We start from the raw sequence: 7,500 nt of genomic DNA on the forward strand, positions 1-7,500 counted from the left end.
TGCAAATACATTGTTAACGGAACGGGAGATAAACGAGAAACGATAGAGTCTGCGATGGTGATAAAATGAGAGAGAGAGAGAGAGAGAGAGAGAGAGAGAGAGAGAGAGAGAGAGAGAGAAGAAGGTTGATGGTGAGCTTTAAACGCTAAGACGAGAGAGAGAGAGAGAGAGAGAGAGAGAGAGAGAGAGAGAGAGAGAGAGAGAGAAGGTTGATGGTGAGCTTTAAACGCTAAGACGAGAGAGAGAGAGAGAGAGAGAGAGAGAGAGAGAGAGAGAGAGGGTTGATGGTGAGATTTAAACACTAAGACCGATACCACTTTAAGGTATTGAGTCAATTAATATTTTTTTCCGTGATTAAATCCCAGCCTTTAATCCTACCATTCCACCTCCAGTATCCTTAATCCTTCTCGGGGAAGGAGGGCCGGAGCGTCGGGGACAGATGGAAGGCGATGAGGATAAGGGAGAGGGAGAAAGGGAGAGGGAGAGGAAGAGGGAGAGAGGCAAGGAAAAGGGAACCATAGAATCCTATTCTATTTCTTTCTTCCAAACTTCTTAACTTTGTTCTCTGATGAAGGTACTGATTGAATGTTGCGTCTTAGAGGAATATCTCTGTTTTCTTTCTTCCTTTATCAATTGTCTTTATTATTCTTGCTTATCGCTTACTCTCTTCTCCGCTTTTAATTGACAAATCGAAGTGGATAATAACGAAGACCAGACATGATAGATTCGATAACATACAGTTCTCTTTCTAGGCCAGCATCTACTCTCCCGCCCCCACCCCTAACGTTCTTCTCATCTAACCCCCTCCTCCGTCTCCCATCCTCCGAACCCCCGACCCCGCCCCTGAGCTTCTCAGTTACTAATTTCGTTAATGTAGCCAATCGTCCTCAAATTTTAGGGGAGATATTTAAAAGAGCGATTGATTACATTCCTGAAAAAGAAAGTTCGCTCAGTCTACGTCTCGTATATCTTAGGAAGTTTTCTTCTGATGTTTCTTGAAGGGATTTGGGGCGAATCAGAGTCGCATCGACGTCCGTCACCTTACGAGCGATGGACTTACGCATCCACTGAATAAGTACGTCGTTGTATGTGTTACGATAATTACGTAACCTTTTGCGTAAGAGAGATACGGAAAAAACTGTCATTATGTGGATAATTGTAATCGTTTTGCTCCAGCCTCACAGACAAAAAAAAAAAAATATATACACTGATAAGCCTTCCTGTACAAACACTCATATGTGATAATGTTAAATAAACGATACGTGTAATTACAGATTTAGCAAATAATAAAAAAAAACATTTAACAAACGCAATAACATTAAATGGGGGAAAAAACGCGGTGAACATAACGTCTGGAAAATCCTGTTGAATAATTAGCATTTTTTATTATTCCATCTTACAATCTGCTAATGGAAATGGCCCGGTCTCTATTCTTTGAAAAAAAAAATTAAATAAAAAATTCTCCCTAATGAACCGGTCGCACACTGGAAGTTGGAACAGTTTGAAAAGAGGAGTATTAGTACTTTAAAAATATCTCTGACACACAGAGAGAGAGAGAGAGAGAGAGAGAGAGAGAGAGAGAGAGAGAGAGAGAGAGAGAGAGAAAGCATTTTGGGCGAGCGAAATTACATTTAAGGACCACCATGGAAGTAATTCAATGTCTCTTTAAAAGCATTGCATTAGTCCTGTAAAAATAGATCTGGGGAGGAAGGCTTACTTCCTCGTCGACGTTCTTCACTTTTTTTTTTTTGGAGGGGGGGATGGGGAAGGGGGAAGGGGGAAGAGGTTCGTCTCATCATTTTTCAGACTCGTTAAAGGAAAGTCAAGACAGGTTTTTATTATTTTCTTTTTCTTAAAAAGACTAAATATGTTTAATTATCTTGATATATTCAAATAAAAATGCGACTTTTCAAGATCGTGGAAAATTCGTTTATATAAGAAAAGCTTTTCGTTAGGTTTAGGCTTTCAGAAACAATCGTCTATAAATCTATTTATTAGCGGTCACTTGTACACAAATATCTATCTCCAGACAGGTGTGCTCCCACAAATGAGCATACACACACATACACACACAAAACACACAAATGTATATATATATATATATATATATATATATATATATATATATATATATATGTATATAATATATATACATATATATTTATATACAGTATATACAATATATATATATATATATATATATATATATATATATATATATATATATATATATATACATACACACACACACACACACACACACATATATATATATATATATATATATATATATATATATATATATATATATATATATATATATATATATATATAGGATAAACCTCTCAGCCCTGTTAAGGTCGATATACATCAGGCAAGTCAATTTCCTGAGTACTGCTACCGCGGCGGAAGTAAGCGGTACAAACTGGGAAGTACTGCACTGGAAATGCCAATGGTCTGGGGCAGCGACGTACCTATTGAAAGATTGTGAACCCCTTGGTAGGAGGAAATGCCTACCAAACGGCAAAAGAGCCTATTCACCTGAGACCACTAACAACCAAAATTTTCACTCCAGTAGGATTCCACAAAATTAAAACAGCATCTCGATGTCCTGCGTGATTTGAAAGCCGACAAATGGCTGGGTGCATGGGGTTGCATCCCAGTACCCTTTACTGAAATTGCAACACCACTGAGACACTATGGATTTGGCGCAGAATATAAGAAATGTACGATCGATGATCTGACTGAGGAGAGAAAGATGGATGCTTTGGCACCTACAGAGGCAAAGGGTGTAGAGGTAGGAAAGGCACAATGCCTGCAGTATTAGGAAGACTCTGGGAACACGTGGAAGACTGCACATGTTAGAGTATTATGAGGGTAAGACTGAGTGCGGCATAAGAAAATCTTGTAACATTTAGTGCATATAGCCTGAGAATAAAAAGGAATGAACGTGAAAAAGAAATGGTGCTGTTGGTAGGAACCTCTCTCTCTCTCTCTCTCTCTCTCTCTCTCTCTCTCTCTCTCTCTCTCTCTCTCTCTCTCTCTCTCTCCAATCCATATTCACAAATGGGCAAGATAAAACACGATATTATCATGCTGAGGATGGTCCGACTTCAATTCAGAATGCTAAATGAATTTGCCAGAAATATCAAACATTAAAGCAGATTTTATATCCCCTATTTCGGTCTACTTATAATTCAGTTCTTCCTCTAAAGGCTTTCCTAACATCAATTCAAAGCGTAGTTAGTGCTGTTTGAAGCCTGTAATATTTGATTTCCTTACGGCCAGTCAAGGAACATTAAAAGTCCGCGGGGCAAAATGAACTGGATATTAAAATGCCTACTGTTCCCGGTTTACTATTTGCGCTTGCATACATCTGTCTTCATTCACTAACAGAGATATATCTTTATATGTGTTCATAAAAAGGAAGTTAAGACCATACTCATAATTGTGAATATCTCGAACAAATAAGTAAATATTTAGTTCAGTGTGAAAATTGTACAAGGACAGCGCCTACTATATTTTGTGGATGAGATGGAAAACTCGTTCTAAAATTAAGAAGGAAAAAAAGAAAATAAGAACAGCAAAACGAGAAGATTCAAGCAAACAAAATTACAATTTTTATGGTCGCTTAAACCCCTCAGGGGTTCAGCTCAGGGGTCCTCAAAAACACAAGGTCCCAAACATTTTAGACCATCGACTCCTTCACGGAATCCTTGATACGTCATCCAACCACCGCGGGCACGAGCCTAATAATAATAATAATAATAATAATAATAATAATAATAATAATAATAATAATAATAATAATAATAATAATAATAATAATAGTTTTTCAATTAAAGGGTAGACTACATCTTTATAATACTCTTGATGAATATAATAATAATAATAATAATAATAATAATAATAATAATAATAATAATAATAATAAAAATAATAATAATAATAATAATAATAATAATAATAATAATAGTTTTCCATCAAAGGGTAGACCACAACTTTACAACACTCTTGATGAATAATTACTTATTATGAGTATAGAAAATGCAAAGAAAGTCATCCCTTGTAATCTGGAGACTACATTAATTATAAAACAGAATGGCGATAAAAATTTGTATGTCAATTACGAAAGTGAGTCTGATGTTGAGTTTGATTGTATTTTGTGTGATTTTATTTCTTACAATGATGTCTTTGACCTTAGTGTTCAAACTGACCCTTGACGGCCATCGACTCCCGTTTTGACCCCAGGAATTTATCGACCACCCTTTGATCCCAACAGGTTAATATACAAATCATTAGAGTCCACAGGTAAAACGAATGATTATTAAAAACTCATGTCTGCAATGACTTAAGCCTTTGTTTTTATTTGTTTTTTTTTAAACCGCAAAACCTCCATACCTACTTTTTCCTCACAGTCACAACCAATTTTCCTCTTAAGCTATCTTCTGCCTCCTGTCGGTGCTCCAAAAATCCGATCACGTCAGTATAAACAAGCTATCAAAAGTTGGCTAGCTGTCACTAAGGAAGTGAAATATAAGTGAAAACCATTAAAGTAGTACCACCTTCAAAGACTGTAAACTTCCTACAAGTTACCTCTAGGGAACTGCCCGGCTATTTGTAAATCCTTTACAATATCTCAACCCTTGAAGAAAATTAGATAATGCTAGTATCATAGAATGGATCCTTAGAATAATAATTTGCAGCTTTGAAGGCTTTCAAAGTATATTATCCCATTAAAAAACTGTAAATTTTCTATAATTACCCAGCTCCTTGAAAATCCTTCATACAATCTCAACTCTTTAAGAAAATTAGACAATATTACTATTTCAGAATGTACCCTTAAAACAAAAACTTTGCAGTTTTAAAGTACTTCAGAGTGCATTATTCCCTTAAAACACATGCTATTTTTTTTTTTATTTTCAAAACCAGATTTCCATATTTATAATAACTATTCTTAGTTACAAGAACCTCAACAGAGGAATACTCCGAAAACCCAACAGTACGTTCGTTTCCGAGTAAACTTCGCCTTTGATCCAAGGTATTAAAGTTCGCGTACTGCCTCTTCTTGTCTTGCCCCCAGGACATTGCACCTGGCGTTAATGCAAGTGCTTGCAAGAGTAAAAGCTTGCACGTTGCAACCACCGTCTCAAGGCCTGGGGTGTTCCTCACGAAAAAAGAATATAGAGCCCTCGTGATTAGTGAATGCTTTTTCTTCATGTGTGCGTGTGTGTGTGTGTGCCCGCGAGCTCTTTTCTTTTTCCCTCTGCGAAAGGGTGCTTTCTAAACTTCTCCACAAATCATTGCCTTTATCTTCAGTCGTTCCTCATTAAATTGACGTAAAGAACATTTATTTTTATTGTGTCATCTCACTGAGAAAGACGTCAATCTGTAAATAAAAAAAAAGCACAGCGACAAGAAAAAACTATTGATTTCAGGGACAGGGCACAGCAAGCTGGAGAAGCCCTACTCATGAAATAGCAATACCTGAAGTTTCACTCTTTCCATCTATAAAACGGCAATATAAAAACTTCGAATGGGGCGAGATATCGAGGTTTTCAATGAGGAATGGCCGCACCTGGATCTAGAAAATGACCCATTAACGTGATGCCTCAGAAATGAGGGATGTTTTTATGACATCGCCAGTCCCTGGTCCCTCCCTGGCCCCCTTACCCGAAAACCCAGCCCCACCCTCCCCTTCCCCACCCTACGCACGAACACACACACACACACACACACAAGCGCGCTCGCGCGTCTTCCAGTCCCCAAACTCGCCTTCCTAAAACGTATAATGTCTCCGGGTAATAGGTTCAGCAAAGTTTTGCATCGACTAGACAAGAGAGATGTCGTTCATTTTGCTATTAGTATGAAGGGGGAATGACTTAGAATTCTGATTTCTGTAAGGGTGCATCTGTACAAGGCATCAGCATTGTTGCTCGCGTTGTTACATAATGAGCGAGAGAGAGAGAGAGAGAGAGAGAGAGAGAGAGAGAGAGAGAGAGAGACTCTATAACTAGGCACGGTCTTGGAAAAGCTGTAACTATTATATAATTCTCATTATAATAGCATAAGAAAGTAAACAGGAGTATAACAATATAAAGTACAATACACCATATAAGTAAATTAAGCGCGAAACCGATTTGTATGCTGCTTTCACTATTCACAAAACATATTTCATATTAATATCCTGACAAAAATTAAAGAAATTTATACCCACACTTGGACCTGGAGCCCCCTTCCCTTGCTCTCCTGCCCCCTACCCCCACTCTCTCTTTACCACTAGACGAGGAGCCATATTTTTAATTACCGATGTAAAGTTTACCAAAGTTCTTATTTATGACAAGTACTGCGGCTTCATTTGTATAAATTCCTGGATCCAGTCTCCCCATACTTTAACGTTCTTAATGGTCAGAGTTGTTGGAGGAGGGATTGGTTGGGGAAAGCCGGGGAGGGGGAGGGGAAGGGGAGGCTAATCCCGTCAACAAGGGCTGAAATGGGGATTTCCTATCCCTGCCGTGACAGGAATCTAATCTTGTGTGGTACCTTTACGTTAGACTTCCTTAGGAGCCGTTTCAAAAGCAAATCCTGGCTAATACTACTGCTACTATACTACTACTGAAATAGCTTGACTTTGAGGCAGATATAAAACGATCAATAACTTTAAATTTGGAAAGACAGAAAACTGATACTTTAAATTAAAGGACCGCATATTTTAGACTGAAGAAATACTAAATAATTAACTTCTTTAAAATGAATAAAATTCTGAAGAAGCAATTCCTTTATATTGAGGAAACTATGAGGCAACCAGTTACTTTTGACTGATTGGCTTATGAAATTATCAGAATGACAGAAAGACAGATACAGTAGGTAGATAGACAGACGGACACGCTTAAGCAACTAACTTTGGAGTAAATATCCTTGGACGAAAATGCTTAAATAGAGCAGTAATATAAAGAGAACCAGGTGGGGCCAAAAAAATTAGCATGGAATCTATTTTGAAAAAAAAATTAGACCTATCTAGAAAAAAAGAAACTTATTTTGGAAAAAAACATGTAACTTATTTTACAAGAAAAAACATGAAACCTATTATGGAAAAAATAAACAATCATCAATACTTCTCTCACTCATTGATACACAGTTGTTTTTCCCCCCTCGATCGTGATCTGTTGTCTTCTTTGGAAACGAAGGAGAGCATTTTTTTTTTTTTTTACTTTTTTTTTTACCACACGGAGAACTAATTGTGAATTACGGTTGAATCATCCAATATCTCGAGGTGGTTTAGTGGTCCAAACTGACCCGTTCGGTGCCACTAATTTTGGGGAGGTAAATAAATTGAGTTCTTCTCCAGCGGAAGATAAAAGAACGGTAACCAATATCTTACCATTATGACGATATTACAGAAAAATAAGGGAAAAGGAAAGAAATGTAAGGGAGGCTGAAGGCAGACACAAGGGGCGACCACACTGCCAGAATGTGAGCACTTCCACCTGCTGTTGCTTG

Source organism: Macrobrachium rosenbergii, chromosome 16, assembly GCF_040412425.1.
Source record: "Macrobrachium rosenbergii isolate ZJJX-2024 chromosome 16, ASM4041242v1, whole genome shotgun sequence".
NCBI lineage: Eukaryota > Metazoa > Arthropoda > Malacostraca > Decapoda > Palaemonidae > Macrobrachium > Macrobrachium rosenbergii.